Here is a 17587-nt window from a genome sequence, read left to right as displayed (position 1 = left end):
CATAAGACAGCCATGAGTTCCCTCCAATTGGATGAACGCCTCCCCTCCAGAGGAGACCAGCGGGCCTGCAGGTATCTGTTGCCCAAGGTTGCCCTCCACCCCAAAGAGCTGGCATCCGTAGTCAACACCACAAGAGGAGAGGGAGAGGAGAGGGTTGTAACGGAACTCCTTTCTCCAGATTGGAGCCCACAGTCCACCAATCCAGATCCCGGTGAACCCTCGAGGAAGCAGGAACTTCCAGGTCATACAGTTGCACTTGAGGATCCCAGGAAAGCAGATGAATCCACAAAGGACGGAGATTAAATCGAGCCCAAGGAACAGTAAAAACTGCAGCAGCCATGAGACCCGACAACCGAAGCCACACCCGTACTTGGGCAGCCTCTCGTGACAAGAACTCCAGAGCAAGAGATTGCAAGACATGTATCCAAGGGACAGGAAGAAACACTCGGTTGGGATCTGTGTGGAAGTGAGCCCCAATAAATGTCAGATCTTGAGATGGAAAAAGTTGGCATTTAGCCCCAGTTGAGGAGAAACCCATGACTCTGTAGAGTGGAATACACCAACTGACTGTCTTGTATCAGCCAGGCAGGAGAGCGAGTGTGAATCAACCAATCGTCGAGATACGGGTACAAATGGACACCATGGAGATGCAAGGAGGCCACCAGGGGAGCCACGACCTTGGTGAACACACTGGGAGCAGACTGGAGTCCAAATGGAAGGACCGTGAACTGAAAATGACACCCCTGGAGACAGACCCAGAGATACTGTTGAGATGATGGATGAATTGGAATATGGTAGTAAGCATCCTGAAGATCCAGGGTGCAAATAAAATGACCGCAAAGGATCAACAGAATGATTCTCTGTAAAGTCTCCATCTTGAAGGGGACATGTCGGACAAACCAATTCAGAGCCTTCAAATCCAAAACCAGCCTAAAGCCCCCTGTATGTTTTGGAACCAGGAAAAGAATGCCAAAAAACCGAGACCCTGCTCTGCCTGCAGGACTGGCTCCACCGCCGTCTTCTGCAGCAATAAACAAATGCCCAGCAGAAGAGCCTCGCACCTGCTTGGGACGGAAGGCCAAGAAGTAGGACGCACCCCTGATGGAAGTGGAACAGTTAGAAACTTGATCCGATAACCATGGCGGACAATGTCCAGAACCCATAGATCCGAGGAGGTGAGATCCCATGGTGGGAGAAAATGTTGCAAACGGCTGCCAACCTCAGACTCTGCAACCGTCATATAGTCAGGAACGAGACTTAGAAGGAGGGGGGATTTGTGCTTCTTGTCCCTACCCCTACCCATAGGAAAGTAGCCTTACAACCTCACAAACTGACGCCTGGAGGGAGCCGGAACTGGAGACCTCCTACGAAACAATCGTCGATCACCCAAGGAGGACCGGAAAGAAGAAGAATGCTTCTTCTCCTTAAAGAGTTTATGCAATTTCTCCTCCAATTCAGCCCCAAACAATACATTGCCTTGGAAAGGAAGCCACAAAGCAGAGTCCCACTGCGCAGCATCTGTCTTCCAATCCCTCAGGACATGATTCTGGCGAGCAGATACACAAGTCCCTTCCGCCGGGGCTGATGCCCGCACCACATCAAAGGAAATATCTGACAGGAATTCCACCTAACGTTCAAAAAGGGACATGAGCTCAGAGCAGTCCGAGGACCCATCCAGTGCATTATTCAGGGCTTTGAGATCAGACAAGAGAGATTGAGCAACATAAGTCCCATAAATGCCAGCCCACAATGTCAGGTGTGTCCCAGCATAAGATTTCTTCAGGGACACATTCACCTTCTTGTCTACTGAATCCCTAATCACAGCATCCTCAGCCAAGGACGTACGGCCAACCAAACTGGTGACAAAAGAGTCAATAGGAACAGAGTCTGGCAACACCTGGGCCATATCCTGCAAAGGGTACAACTTGGCCATAAACCGGGGAAGAATAATTTTGTCAGGATCTTTCCACTCCCTCTTAATCACCTCCTGAATACAAGGATGAATAGGGACATCGACAGGCACAGTACTCTGAAATTGGCGCAAAAGAGAGCCAGACGAAGTCTCAGGAACATGAACCTCAGGAAAGTCCATGTTCAACTTCACATGCTTCATCAAAGGAGGCAACAACTCTTTGGAAACATATTTGCCCTTCTGTTCCTCTGAAGAAGGACCCTCTAACTCAGAACTGGAGGAGGGAGACACAGCCACCCCAAACGGAACCACCAAAGGAGGAGCCACTTGAAACTCCAACAATGTCTCTCTAATAAGTTTGCGCAGGTGGGCATCATCTCTCTTTCTGCTCCTCCGAGCATGCCCATGGGAAGAGGAGGAGGACGAGGAAGAAGAAGAAGAGGAGGAGGAAGAAACCTCCACATGCTTCCTTTTAGCTGTGTGCTTCCCCGCAACTGACCAGGAACCAGAAGGAAGGAGTGTTAAAAAAAAGAAGAATCCCCCTCCCCCAAAAAAGAGGGGGGGAAACGACATGTAGCAGAAGCCCCACCCCTAACAGAGGAAAAGGGCTCCACAAAAGATCCATAAATTCACCACAGAAAATGCCTCGTCTCAAAATCAAAGCATAACCGGTAAAGTAAAGTGAACAAAATACCTGATTTCCATCGAAATATGTGCGGCGACTTCCTCATCTCAACCGCAACGTCAACAGATGGAAGCAGGACCTGGAAGCAGAGGATGCGCTGCCTGCATACTCAGCCGCTCCAGACACAAAGAGCCGATCAAAGGACCCGCCCAGCGGCCCATCGGCAGGATAGAGGAAAAACAGAACTGCAATGAGGCCAAGCACTCTTGCAGAAACCCAGCGCCAACAAGCTTCCCCACCGCCCAGCCGGAGGAAGCAAGGACAACACACATCCTGAGGAACAGCAAAGTCTTCGTAACCATTGCCACAGACAGAAAAAAGGACAGGAGGAGTGCTGGGTAAGTACATGATCATGTACATCCCGGTGGGGGCGGGGTATGTACGCAACATTCCTCGCGTTCTTTTTCTGTCATGGAGAGATTTCTCTCTATTACGTAATGAATGGGACAAGGACGGTAGGACCTGGGGGTAATGCCTCTGTTCTTCTGCCTGTGTCATATTCAAAACAATGACGCAGGGCAGAAAGCAGGTGTCAGAAGGCACAAACATTGCGCGCATAAAGGAAGTGGAGTACAGCCATTGCTTTCATACTGCTGCTGTCTACAAAGGGATCCCTGCCCCTGCATCAAAATGAGGCCGGTTACGCCTACCATAGTAGGAGCAAGCAGTTAGAATTGATCAGTGCTTAATTTGTAAATAAAAATTTGCCGGTGCCCACAGCCCTCCTCTTAAACACGCGGCTGCTGCAATTAAATCTGCAAGCATGTTTTACTGAGGCAGTGTAATCCTGAAGCCATCTCGGGTTTCCTTAATCAAATTACAGCCACTCCCTGCCCCTTCAGCTCACTCGTGCAGCTTTCTGCTTTCTCCCATTGTGACGGTTTTTCGTTTTTCTCTTCCTTCCGTCTTTCCCATATGTGTCTTTTGCTCGAGTAAATGCTTAAGGCAGAAAAATAAGCGCCGGCCCTCAAAAATAAGTGCCGGTGCTCAGCACCGGAAATAGCAAGCACAGATTAAGCGCTGGAACTGATGCCTGCTCAGAGGAGCGTAAATATTTTTCTGTAATTGGCAACATTGTCCCAAACTGACTAGGCAGTCAGTTAAGGGTGTGTTGTGACACAACGTGAGGCATTGCAACCAATAGGCAATATAATCAATGCAAACCAATTAGGAGTGTCTTAATAAAATATTGAAAATAATAATAATAATAATAATATTAAAATAATAATACAATAAAGGACAGAACAAATAATAATGAATAAAAGAAGAAAAACATGCCTTTACATATGACAATGATAACAAATGAGACGCAATTTATGGAGATTTGCTTTTAATTTGCAGAGCATTAGGAAGCTACTGAGGCTCACAGCACCACTAGTTGATGGAACCACCAACGAAGAGGATAATTTAAAGGCAGGATGGACTGATGGGATATTCTGTCCCCTCTCGCTCAGTCTTTCACAAATGTTTTTTATGTGCTTTTCCGTCAGTATAAGGCCCTGTCAGAGGGATGCAGGAGAAAGCAAACAGGAAAAGTAGCAATACCTACAAAAGAGCTGCATAACCCCTGCTCTACTAGGCCGGCACAACAGAGCACAGACTTACGTCAAACATATTTGGGGAGGTCAACTGTCTCTCTACTCACAGTGTGCTGAATTGATCTAAAGAGTCTGAGGGACTTTAGAGGGAGGAATGTCAAACAACTCTGAGAAAGGAGGCCTAATTCAAGACTTGAGAAGAACATATACATACCCACAAGCCCTTAGATGCAAAAGGATATTTGCTATGGTACTTGAATAGGAAGTGTCTATGGTTGAATACCACCAAACTGATGATGCAGTAGAACGACACTCATGTTAAACTCACATGAAACATGGTGGGCACTCAGCCAACATTTAATGCCTTCAGAGGATCTGCTGTGGCATTGGCTCCTCTGAAGACAAAGAGATCTCAATCATTATGGTAGAGATATCTAAATTCGGTGCATGCCTGTCCATCAGGCTAGTTATTCCCTCTACTCCCTTTGCAGACAGCAGGCCATAAGCCTGGCTCTAAATTGAGCCTAAAGACTCCAAGGGGAATATGTACAAGCCCCTTGCACCCCATTAGTGTCATTTTTTATGTTAATATGGTATTAAGGAGGCATTTTTCAGCATGCCATATTTACATAGTGGTGCAGTGCAAGCATTGCGTCACTTTGTAACCCCTTGTGCCACATTATGCCTGCGCCAGACATAATGTATGTAAGGACGGCGTTCTCTCATTAGGAGGCCCAGAAAAATGACGCAGTGAAATCTGCAAGATTTCACTGCACCATTTTTTGCGTTATTTTTAAAGCCTGCCTTAGACAGGCATTTAAATTGATGCTCCCATTGTATTCAATGGGCCTTACTTGACTTTGGTGGATTAGGGCCATCATTTTTGGCAGTAATCCACCAAAGTGCCACAGCAGCATCAACATTTTTTACGTTATTAGCCTAACGTGCACCAGGGTGCACTGTGTTGTAAATACGGCGCACACATAGTGTTATTGGGGCGGGAGGGTGCAAGAAAAGTAGCACCTCATCTATGATGCACCACTTTCTTGTGAACATGCCCCTAAGAGAGTAGAGACTCAGAACTTCATAAAAAGTATATATCAATACTCCCAAAGTCTTTCAAAGATTGTTTTATATTTGAAAGTTAATAATATACCTTCTTATGTTCACCCAGTGTACACAAATATTCGTTTAACGTGATCTGGTGCATAGATTGGATTTAAGACTGTAAAACAAGTCTTTCTTACTTGCAAGCACAGAAACGTAAATATGAGTAGAGTACACGAGCTGCAGATGTACAACCGAAAATACACCTTTATTTTATTGTTTTTTAAAGAATTTTGCACTATGTTCACAAAGATTCCTAATGTAGCATGTACAGTGTGTTTGCTTCAGTATTTCAGAATTTATGCTTCAACTATTCAGCATGACAGGGATGCAGGATATTTTAACCAATTTGATGGTAAAGCATTGCCGCATTACAACTTAAACCTTATGCATTTGATTACTCCACCCTTCCTCAAGAGACCCCATTCTCTTCAAGGGATGAGCTACCCGGCTATACATGATGCCAAACTCGCGGCCTTCTCGTTGAACTCACACCCTCTTATTGTCTGACACCCCAGTCAGTAATAAATGATGTGCATTGGCCAAGCATGAAGAAGCAGAATTATTTGAGAACAAAAAAAGAGGACATGGAATAAAGGAGACACGCTGAGTATAGTGGAATGAGAACACAAATGCTGCCAGAGATGATGTAACTCTATATACAGGCCATTCACTTCCATGCAGGTGATCTACCAAACCCCATCATTGTCAGTGTTAATGGAGGAGCTCATAACTAGATATCGTAACTCACTAAAGGAGGCCTCCACCTCGATTCTTTACACACTTAAGAAGGACATCTACTTACCTTAATGGATTATTTCGGAACAAGTGTCTTAGGCTAACAGGATCTAACTATGTGTGATCTCTCAGTGTTTCTCATTCACGAGGTAACTGAGCCTCTCCAGGTCATATTTCTCCAGGATTCATGGAGCCAATCCCTCTCGAAGGTGTGCTATCTCATGCCAGTTTGATAATATGCACAGCCTGGCTGTGAGAAGCAAACTTGCACCAATTTAATATCTTTCATTTCCCCGTTTCTTCAAGTTGAAGGGCAAATACAAGAGCAATCGATCTATTGGTATTTTTATGCTAATTTTTTAATCATAATCTTCCTATGTGATTGTATCTGCAAACATGTGTCTGCACATCTAGCATCTGTAAATTGTCTCGCTGTATATTTTTGAAAGCCAGTGTCAGTTTATGAGTTCTTTTTAGAGGGACAAGGTCGATCGAAGTTACGGGGACCATGTTCTCTGAAGGCTTCCAGCACTTGCCTTTGCATTCGCCTCTTGCAGGTACCTAGGCATTCGTCTCTCTGAGATGATGATGAAAGAACCACTGGGTCACTTTAATTTTTAAACTGGTGACAATGTTCTGATATGTACAGAAATGTGTATGGGAAGCTACCGTCTACCTTTGTGTTCAGAGGGCAAATGAGGAAGAGTCAGATACCACCAGGCTGGTTGGAGTCACAGAATATATTGGATCACTGACAAAATATTGATGCATACAATATTAAAAACACAAAAATATCGGAAATTAAATATTGATAAAAATATCAAAGTCTTATACTTAACTAGTAAAAGCACAAATGTCAAGAAAACGAATGTTAAAAATATTGATTTTAACCTATGTAATAAACAAAAATATCAGAACCAAAAATATTGTTATCCTAAAAAAAATATTTGTCCAAAATAGTGATTCATGCAATATCAACTAAAAAATGACTACCAAAGTATTCAAATAATAATTAATAAATATAAAAATATAAAAAACACTTTTTACATAAACGTTATTTTAAATAAAAAATTAAATATAAATATATTGCATCAACAATACACACACACACACACACACATATATATCTATATCTATATATATATATATACATATATATATATATATATATATATATATATATATAGATACATATATATATATATATATTTGCATACATACAAATACATATATAAATACATATGTGTATTTTAGAAATGGGGTCTTTGGTTGGCAGTCAGGTTACCCCCTGTCCAAGCAAGGACCCTCACTCTAGTCAGGGTAAGTCACACACAATCCAAATTATCCTGTGCCCACCCTCTGGTAGCTTGGCACTGAGCAGTCAGGCTTAACTTAGAAGGCAATGTGTGAAGTATTTGTGCAATAAATCATGCAATAACACAATATAGCTCCACAAAAATACACCACACAGTGTTTAGAAAAATATATAATATTTATCTGGATAAATACAGGTCAAAATGGTCAAAGATGCAATAAGTAAATGTAGCGAGATCACTGAAAAGTGATATAAAGTGTCTTAAGTCTTTTAAAAGCAAACAAAGTCTCTTTCAAGCACAAAGTACCTGGTTCGTGTGAAAAATCTCAACAAAGGGCCGCAGAGGAGGAGATGCGTGAAAACAAAAGGATGTGTGTTGATTTCTCGGGCTGCACACAGCGTTGCGTCATTTAGTTTTCACGCAGGGAGAGTTGTGCGTCGATTTCTGGCGCTTGGTCGTGGATCCTCTTCTGGTTGGGGGGTTTTCAGACACCCCAGGGATGATGCATGAATTTCCAGCCCTGCTAGGACGAAGTCACAGGAGCTGCGTTGATCCGGCAGGCATTTTGTCACCCAGTCCAGGAAGACCCATTCAAAATGCAGATGTATGCAAGTGAGGCTGAGTATCCTGTGTGTGGGGTGTGTCTGAGTGAATGCACAAGGGAGCTGTCAACTAAGCACAGCCAGACATGGATTGTAAGGCACAGAAAAATGTAAGTGCAGAGAAATGGTCACTTTCTAAAAGTGGCATTTCTAAAATAGTAATATTAAATCCAACTTCACCAGTCAGCAGGATTTTGTACTACCATTCTGGCCATACTAAATATGACCTTCCTACTCCTTTCAGATCAGCCGCTACCACTCAAACAATGTAAGAGGGCAGCCCCAATGTTAGCCTATGAAGGGAGCAGGCCTCACAACAGTGTAAACACGAATTTAGGAGTTTTACACTACCAGGACATGTAAACTACATAGGTACATGTCCTGCCTTTTGCCCACACAGCACCCTGCCCTAGGGCTTATCCAGGGCACACCTTAGGGTGACTTATATGTAGAAAAAGGGGAGTTTTAGGCTTGACAAGTACTTTTAAATGCCAAGTCGAATATGCAGTGAAACTGCACACACAGGCCTTGCAATGGCAGGCCTGAGACAAGGTTAAGGGGCTTCTGAAGTGGGTGGCACAAACAGTGCTGTAGGCCCACAAGTAGCATTTAATCTTCAGGCCCTGGGCCCATATAGTGCACTCTACTAGGGACTTATAAGCAAATCAAATAATCCAATTGGGTATGATCCAATGTTACCATGTTTAAAGGGATAGAGCATATGCACTTTAGCAGGGGTTAGCAGTGGTAAAGTGTGCAGAGTCTAAAAACCAGCAAAAACTGTATCTCAAAAGTGGAGGGAGGAAGGCAAAAAGTTAGCGGTGACCACCCTAAGGCTGTCAGGTCTAACAGTATATATACTCTTACAAGACGGAGAAAAAAAAGGAAAAAAAAGAGGGGGTCAGCGGCAAAAGGATTTCTTTGAATGGAAATCCTATGGACAGGCAAGTGAAAATCTTAAAATAATCTCAATTGATTATATTTATAAGCATTCAGGAAGTTTGAATAATATAAGAGTGAAAGCAGAGTGATTTCAAATGGCAGCTATGAAAGAAAATAGAAGGATGGAAGCAGCACAAAAACTGTTTGTCGGCCTGAGTCATAAACAGTCACTGGAAAGTACTAATGGATATAAAGAGGAGCAAGCAATAAAACACTTAGACAATCTATGGAAAATCTCGAAAAAGGAACAAGCAAAATGGTGGGAAGCCATCACGCTTCAGAAATATGTTGAATATAATCGGATCCCTAGAGGGTTGAGAATTTTTACTGTACCCAATACAACAAATCCTGATCCGGAGATGATTGAGGAATGGATGACAAATAATCATAATTGTTCTTTGGGAATGTTGACAATATTGATTACGCCCGCAAAGAAGTGGAGACATTAGCGATACAGATTGATACAAATATGCAGACATTGAAAGAGACGTGTACTCCTGAAGTATTTGAGCAAGAAACATCTAGATTAAATGAACGCCTCACTAAATTGGAAGAGGAAATAATGGTTAAGAAACAACAGAAATTTCTAAGAGATGAGGCAGATTATGAACAGGGTCGGATCTTGACGTTTGGACGCAGGTTCGACCATCTAAGGGGCAGCAGTATGCTACAAGGAGTGAGACAGCAACCGAAGAGACAACAAAGTATTACTACAGGAATTGTACAGGCACCAACGGTTGGAAGTGAAATGCAAAGCAGTGAAAGTGATACAGGGGAAAGCGATGTATCAAATCAATCTGAAGTCGAATCTGTAAAATCCAACATTTTAAAGGAGTTCAACCTCATGGCACAAGGAAGATTGAATACACAGAGAGGTCGAGGTGCACAAGGGTACAGAGGTCGAGGAAGAGGAAACAAAAATCAAAGAGGTGGTACAAAACAAGGAGAGATTACGAAGTTCATGGGAATACGCACGAGAGGACAGCAAGCATCCAACCAAGGAACAAACTGACAGTTGTCAATTTATCAGATATAACTCTTACGAAAAATCAAGAAGAGGTCTTGGCACTGGGTTTGTCATTTTGTCCTACGTCGAACTTTGATTATGTTCAAAGTAGAATTGATTTATTTCAATTTATAATAAAGTTGAAACTTAGATATTGGTATGCCACCAAGTCACCCAGTGAATTGGAACGTGAGAATGGGGAACCGTCCAACTTACTTATAAGTGATTTGGAGGTCTTACAAACAATGGGAGAACTGGAGGGTGACCTGGGGTGAAGCAATGATCCTCAAAATAGTCTTTATAAGGAAGGTTTGAGATACAATTGTTAAATTTCAACCTAAATCCAAATTTGTCCACAGGTGTCACAAGGATCGATAGAATCATTTGAAAAATGTATGGTACTGGAGTTTGAGAGAATTGACAAAAAGAGAAATGTGGGTCATAGAAATCTCAGTAATGAGCAGTTAAAAGCTATTAAGGAGTTGAGTGATATGAAAGATATTGTTATTAAACAATCTGATAAAGGGGGCAACGTAGTAATCTGGCCACTAGATATGTACTTAGCGGAAGGTTTAAGACAATTGAGAAGAAGTGATCAATATGAAGTGACTACTAGACACCATTACACACAAACCTTGAATAGTTATCGAGAGAGATTGGGTGAATGGAAAGAGAAGACATTAATTACTAATGAAGAATAATATTTTTAAAAATTTGATTTTCCGAAACTACCTGTGTTGTATCTATTAACTATTAACTAAGTTACATAAGGATTCTAAAAACCCTCCAGGTAGACCAATAGTGTCCTCGAAGGGTAGTGCCCTTGAGAACACTTCCAGATATGTTGACTATTTTCTACGACCATTTGTGCAGTCGTTATCTTCATATATCAGAGATACGAGTGATTTTCTAACTAGAATTGAAGGCATAACTTGGGAAAAACAATATTTATTAGTAAGCCTGGATGTTGAAAGTCTGTATACGTCCATTCCACACAAGTTAGGAATTCAAGCCAGTCAACATTTCTTGAGAGCTAGATCACTGTCATATTTGCAGCACACAGAAATGTTACTAGATATGATGAAGGTGTGTTTGATGAATAATTTTTTCATTTTTGATAACCAGATTTATAGACAAACCCAAGGAACAGCAATGGGAACTTGTTTCGCTCCCAGTTACGCAGGTTTATCTCTGGGCTGGTGGGAGGAACAGGTAGTATATAATAGTCATCTGTTCGAGGAACATATAGTCATGTGGGTATGTTTTATTGACAACATATTTTGTATCTGGAAGGGAAGCAAAGGGCAGGCTGTGACATTTGTAGATGAGTTGAATCATAATCATTTGAATTTACGGTTTACAGCACAAATCCATGCCACCCAAATTTAATTTTTATATCTTAAGTCAGAAGTGAGAGGATCTAAGTTGATGACCTTGTTGTTTCGTAAGAAGACAGCAGGTAACAGTTTATTGCATGCAAGAAGTTGTCATCCTAAGAAGCTAATAAAAAGTATACCTTATGGAGAGTTATTAAGAGCAAGGAGAAACTGCAGTGAAAAGGAAGATTTTTTGGAGGAAATGAAGGTCATGAGGAGTAGATTTTCAGAAAGGGGCTATTCTATTAAAACTATAGAAAGTGCATGTGACAAGGTTCTGTTAACGAATCGAGAGGAAGCACTAATTCCACATACTAAGAAAGGTTTGGATTCACAACACTCAGTTACATTTATTACGGATTTCCATAATCAATCATGGGAATTAAGGAATAGTTTGAACAAATATTGGAATATATTAAGGGCAGATGAAGCAGTTAGGAAATTTGTGGATGATAAAGCTCAAATAACTTTTAGAAGAAGCCCGTCACTTAAAGATCAGCTGTGCAGAAATTTAATTAAATCTCGAAAAGATTGTCAAAGACCTATACATGGCTTCTATACTTGTGGAACTTGCAAAGCTTGCAGATTTAGCCCGAATTGTCGAGAAATAATATTAAACAAAGAAATGAAACCATTTGTAATAAGGAAACATCTAACTTGTAATACTGAATATTCAATTTATGCGTTATACTGCCCGTGTGATTTAGTTTACATAGGCAGTACAAACCATAAAGTAAAGAAAGGGATATTGGAACATTTTAGGGCGGTCAAGAATGAAGATAAACAATATCCAGTGGCCAGACATTGTGCTAGATATCATGATAAGAATACGAATTTGTTGAAATTCTGTGTTTTGGATAGTATTCCTGTGAATAGCAGAGGGGGGAATAGAGAACAAGAATTGCGCAGACTGGAATTAAAACTTATCATTAAGTACAGGACACTGCATCATAAAGGACTAAACATGGATGAAGAATTGGCAGTCCATTTAGGTTAAGAATATTGGGAAGTGATGGTAGGATTACCATAAATATACAGTTTAAGGGAAGTATATAGAGTTGTCTATGATATAGATGAGGAGAGACGAATTTCATCATATATAGAATACTAAATTTATTCAATTTCTATATTTTATTCACAGAGTGATTCGAGTTGGCAGCCCTGTATGATGGAAGCAGGAGAGCTATTATATCTCTTTTCTGTATCCCGTACTCCTTGAAGGTTACAAGGAAAAAAACACAGTCTTTGACGTATTTTAGTTGCAGTATATTTAGAATTTTACACATATATATAATTTCTGTGGAAAGTATGCGAAGGTATTTATTTACATGTTTATCTTCATGTGTATTTCCTGATTTATATTATGATTCCATTAGAGTAGATGAATAATCTCAGAATGAATCCATTGAGTAGTGAAAAACAAGTTGCAAGCACAATGTTCCAAGATGGCCGACAGATTTCGTTGAGGAGTGTATTTGGTTTGGTAATGTAGTCCTTTTACTATTGTTATGTAGGGGTTTGTTATGGAAGTAGTAGAAATAGGACTACAGTTAATAGTTATGTTTTGTTGAACTCGTGAACAAGGAGCAGGAGCTCCGAAACGTGTTGAGTTTTTTCTGCCATTATCACTAATAAATTATACACTTGCCAAACTAAAGGAGTTTCTGAACGCTGTCTACTTATCCAATATCCAGGAGGAGTAGGCGTCATGTTTTTGCTGGTTATATATATATATATATATATATATATATATTACCTGTCTGAGTGCGTTTTCGCTTCGAGGGCAAAATCTGAAAGGATATATATATATATATATACAAATATATATATATATATATATATACACACAAACACACACACACACAAACCAACTGGAAGAGCCTTGGTTACGCAATCCACTGCCAGTGGTGCTAGTGATGAGGGAGACGTCAATATAATAAAAAATGGTTCACCGCACTCCAGAAGTCCAAAATCGTTGTCTTTATTTAAACCTCAGCAACAACCAACGTGTTTCAACTCTTACGAGTCTTGTTAACGGTTCATGAGTCCTTCTACCTTTCTCATTAAATTCAGCCAATCCGTCCTTCAGACCATAAGGCATTCTGGACCCTGTGGTTCACCTAATAACAATACTTTAATCTACCACCATACAAACATAATCTGATGCTTTAGCCATATATTATGCTTTAACATATGCAGCCGGGCAATAGGAGATTAGCTCTGATCCTGATTTTGTATAGCTCCAATGTACTCAAATATTCTTTTCTTTAAGGGGCAAGTGGTACTGCCTGTATACCACAGGCCACATTCACATTCAATTAGGTAGAGAACATATTGGCTGTTGCACATGATTCTTTGTGTGATATTGATCTCTGTAGTCCCTGAATGTTTTGAGATTTTTTGCCACTTTTCATGCTTTACAATTGTTACATTCGTAGAACCCCATATTCTCTTTGACTAGCCAGCTCCGGACTGATGGTGCCGTATAATGGCTCTTAAAAATCATGTCCATCAAGGAACATGATTTTCTTTAGGTCACCGGAACTGGCTGGTCAAAGAGAATATGGGGCTCTACAAATGTAACAATTGTAAAGCATGTAAGGTGGCAAAAAACGTCAAAGCATGCAGAGACTACAGCAGTAGAGATATCAATATCACGCTTAAAATCATGCACGACAGCCAATATGTTGTCTCTTTAATTGAATGTGAATGTGTCCTGTGGTATATGTGCAGTGCCACTTGCTCCTTAAAGAAAAAAATATTCAACTATAAAAACTAGCAAACTAAATATAATACACCAAAAATAAAACCTAAATTAGCATTTACCATAGAAGGACTCAACTGATAAAAAAAAATCAAACCAAATCTAAACTGCCCCAAAAAATAAAACTATAAAGAACTGTATCCAAAAAAATCAAGCAAACATTAAAATGAACAATATAAAAGGCACAATAATCTACATAACTAAATACTTCAAAAATGACAAATGCTGCAAGACGAGGAAACTCTTCCAGATTCTCTCACCAGATCATTACAGAAGAAATATATACATCTCAACAACTACCCAACCAAGTAAATAAAATTATATTTAAATTGAAACTCAGTTGTTAATAAAATTAAAAACATAAATTAGCAAATAAATAAGAAACTTCTATTTATCACTCTCCAACTTCTATCTTTCAATGTAGATTTCCTAAATGAAAAAACTACAGGCCTGATTATGCGTTTGGTGGTTGGACCTCCAGACAAAGACTGCTGCGCAGGCGGTCTCTAGACTGCCAGTTTACAATATGTGCAGCCTGAATCGCTGACCACCAAAACAAATGACTGCCCGCCAGCTGCGCAGCAGCCTACAATCTTGGCAGTTCGCATTCAGTCACCATCAAGGGCGCGTGGAATCACAAATTCTATTACAAAAAACACAGTCAACGTGGCAGTCTCCTTGTGGCGGTCAGCTGGCGACGCTTGGCCGCTGCGGTACACATTCAGCAAAGCAACAGACAAGTACCCATTGAAAGGATAAAAACATTGGCCCAGTGGTCACACCTGCATAGCACACTATAAAACACACCCCTTCTCAGGTCATGATCCTTTGCTTCTTCACTGCAAGAAAGAGACCAGGCCCACTGATATTCACAACATTGATAGATAAGACACCCCTTTTTTCACAATCCCATTTAATCCCTTTTACGCATTTTTGTCCCCTTACTCCCTGTACCACTTTTTTTATGAAGTTAGTCTCTGTCACCCACTTTAATTGCATCCATCTCCCCATTTTTCTGAAGATGAGTTGAGAGTCAAGGTGGATGAAATCATAAGAGTAGAGCCACAATTGTTTAGAGCACAAGTCCAGCATACTCCTCTTAGTAGGAAAATGGAAATGTGGCAAAGGATAGTTGACAGAGTAATGCTGTAAGCTCCACTCTGCAAACAAAGGAGGCTTCCACACAACAACTGGAGTCCCTGAATGCAGGTGTTGGTCCTCCCACTACCCAATTACAACTCTTCTCAGGGGAGGAGAAGGTCTTGTCCATCCTGCATCCTGAGGGCTTGACCGATATAGCTATGTGAGTGGAGTCTGGTACGTTTCAACACAAAATTGTCACAAATCTTCAATGTCTGGAATGCTCACGTCTCACCTTTTGCCACTGTGTTGTTCATCTGCTTTCCCAACATGCAATACCCAGAGTTGCAGAGATGTAAGCTTGTCAATGTGCATCGTCGTACATAGCATCACATGTATCAATCCCCTATGTTGGAATGGAGTCTGTAAGTGTTTCAATATCAAAAGATCATCCCAGTACCCATGGTAGGTGTCAACATGTATATAGTTTAGTTTAGTTTTCAGAATTTGTAAAGCGCATGGCGGCCCGGAGGCATCCCAGCGCTAAAAGTAGCAAAACACAAGAAGGAGAGAGAGCCGGTATTAGTTACAGAATAAAAAGGTTTTAAGCTTTTTCCTAAAGAGGTGCTCGGAGGGTTCCAAATGGAGCTCCGTAGGAAGGGTGTTCCAAAGGTGGGAGGCTCTAGTAGAGAAGGAGTTATTACCCCAGGCTCTCTTGAAGCGAGAAACATGTGCATACCTAAGAGAAGAGGAGCGAAGGCTCCTGGAAGGGATATGCAGGAAAATATGTTTCCTCAGAGATATGGAACCTTTGTCCTGTAAGGCCCTATGAACAATGCAGAGAGATTTGAACTGGATCCTTTCTCTGACAGGAAGCCAGTGGAGAGTGGAGATAGCCAGTTTAGCGGAGGCGAATTTTGAAGAGTGGGTAAGAAGCCTGGCCGCTGCATTTTGTACTCTTTGCAGCTTCTTTAAAACATAGAGAGGGGAACTAAGGAACAGAGAGTTTCCGTAGTCCAAGCGAGAGAGAATTAGGGATTGAATGAGGATTCTTCTTGCTGTGGGAGGAAGAAGGGTAAGGATCTTTCTAAACATCCGCAAGAGGCCAAAACAGGTAGAAGAGATTTTACTGGCTTGAGAATCCATGGTAAGCCGGGGATCAAGTATCACACCTAAAGTCTTAACTTGGAGTTTAGGAGGAGGAAGAGATTTAAAGGCATCTGAAAGAGATGGAAGAGGGAGAGCGAGGGGGCCGTTACCAAGGATCATAACTTCCGATTTCCCATCGTTAAACTTGAGTTTGGACTTGGTCATCCAGTTGGCAATATCACTCATGCAGCAAGAGAAGTTAGTCACTGAAGAGTCCCCGGAACTGGAAAGAGACACCACTAGCTGGGTGTCATCTGCATAGGTCACCAGAGTCAAATTGTATGGGGCAATTACTCTGGCTAAAGGTGACAGATAGACATTAAAAAGAGTGGGGCTAAGAGATGAGCCCTGGGGAACTCCGGATGCCAGCGGTTAGAGACCGCAAAAACAAGTACGGTCCAAAACTTGAAATGATCTGTCTTTGAGGAAGGAGGAGAGCCAGGAAAGTGCAGAGCCTCCTACTCCTATATCTGATAATCTCGAACCGAGAAGATCGTGGTCAACAGTATCAAATGCTGCGCTTAAATCAAGCAGTATGATAGCTACGTGCGTACGTACGTGAGTACGTACGTGCTCGGTCTAAGAGCTGGCGGGCTGACTCAGTTACTGTAAGAAGAGCTGACTCGGTGTTGTGCAAGGTTCTAAATCCCATTTGTGTAGGATGAAGAACTTCATTGCTTTCAAGATAACAGGTGAGTTCAGTGTTGACATGTTTCTCAAGGATTTTTGAGGAAATAGGAAGAAGAGCAACAGGTCTAAAGTTTTCTAGTAAAGTAGGGTCCAGTTTGGGTTTTTTCAAAAGGGGTTTAACAATAGCGTGTTTAAATGACAGGGGAACCGATCCCAAGGAAAGTGAGTTGTTAAGAATTTTGATGAGAGGAGGGACAATAACATCTGCTACCTGCACGAGAGCAGAGGGAGGAGCGGGGTCTAAGGGAGAGCCAGATTTAATTTTAGACATAAGATTGGTGGTCATCTCCTCAGTGAGGGGAGGGAAGGAGATAAGGGACGCTCCTATAGGTAAGGAGTTTGTAGGATTATCAATGGGGGAGTGATTCATATATGGAGGAAAACCCGAGTAAATGCTGATGACTTTGTCCTGAAAAAAGGATGCCAGTCGATCACTGTAGGACACAGAGGCCTCCATCATCGGGGTAGATCTAGAAGGGGTAGTGAGATCTTTAAAGATTTGAAAGATTTCTTTCTGGGGACATAACGAGCGTTCTATTTTTTCACCATAAAAAGTGGACTGGGCCATTTTAATGTTATGGTGGTAAGTTCTAACGGATTGCTTGTATGTCTCTCTGCTGGAGGGACTGTAGCTTTTACGACACAGTCTCTCAAGTCTTTTACAGTCCTTTTTGAGTTCAAG

At 41.4% G+C, this 17587-nt stretch overlaps 2 long non-coding RNA genes across 4 annotated transcripts in view; one reads left to right on the top strand and one right to left on the bottom strand.

The window, feature by feature from the left end:
• Positions 1-2739, bottom strand: part of LOC138288063 (uncharacterized) — a 184893-nt gene extending 182154 nt beyond the window's left edge. For 2 of the 3 annotated variants that reach the window (XR_011202322.1, XR_011202320.1), the window contains exon 1: positions 2607-2739. This is a non-coding gene — a long non-coding RNA (uncharacterized lncRNA). The remainder of the gene's footprint in view (positions 1-2606) is intronic. The other variant, XR_011202321.1, reaches the window with a different exon arrangement.
• Positions 2740-2802: 63 nt separating this feature from the next.
• LOC138288064 (uncharacterized) overlaps positions 2803-17587 on the top strand; it is a 150899-nt gene continuing 136114 nt past the window's right edge. Inside the window, exon 1 of the long non-coding RNA XR_011202323.1 lies at positions 2803-2935. This is a non-coding gene — a long non-coding RNA (uncharacterized lncRNA). The remainder of the gene's footprint in view (positions 2936-17587) is intronic.

This window comes from Pleurodeles waltl, chromosome 4_1, assembly GCF_031143425.1.
Source record: "Pleurodeles waltl isolate 20211129_DDA chromosome 4_1, aPleWal1.hap1.20221129, whole genome shotgun sequence".
NCBI lineage: Eukaryota > Metazoa > Chordata > Amphibia > Caudata > Salamandridae > Pleurodeles > Pleurodeles waltl.
The sequence above is the reverse complement of the archived record's forward strand: the minus strand, read 5'-3'. Positions and strand labels throughout refer to the sequence as shown.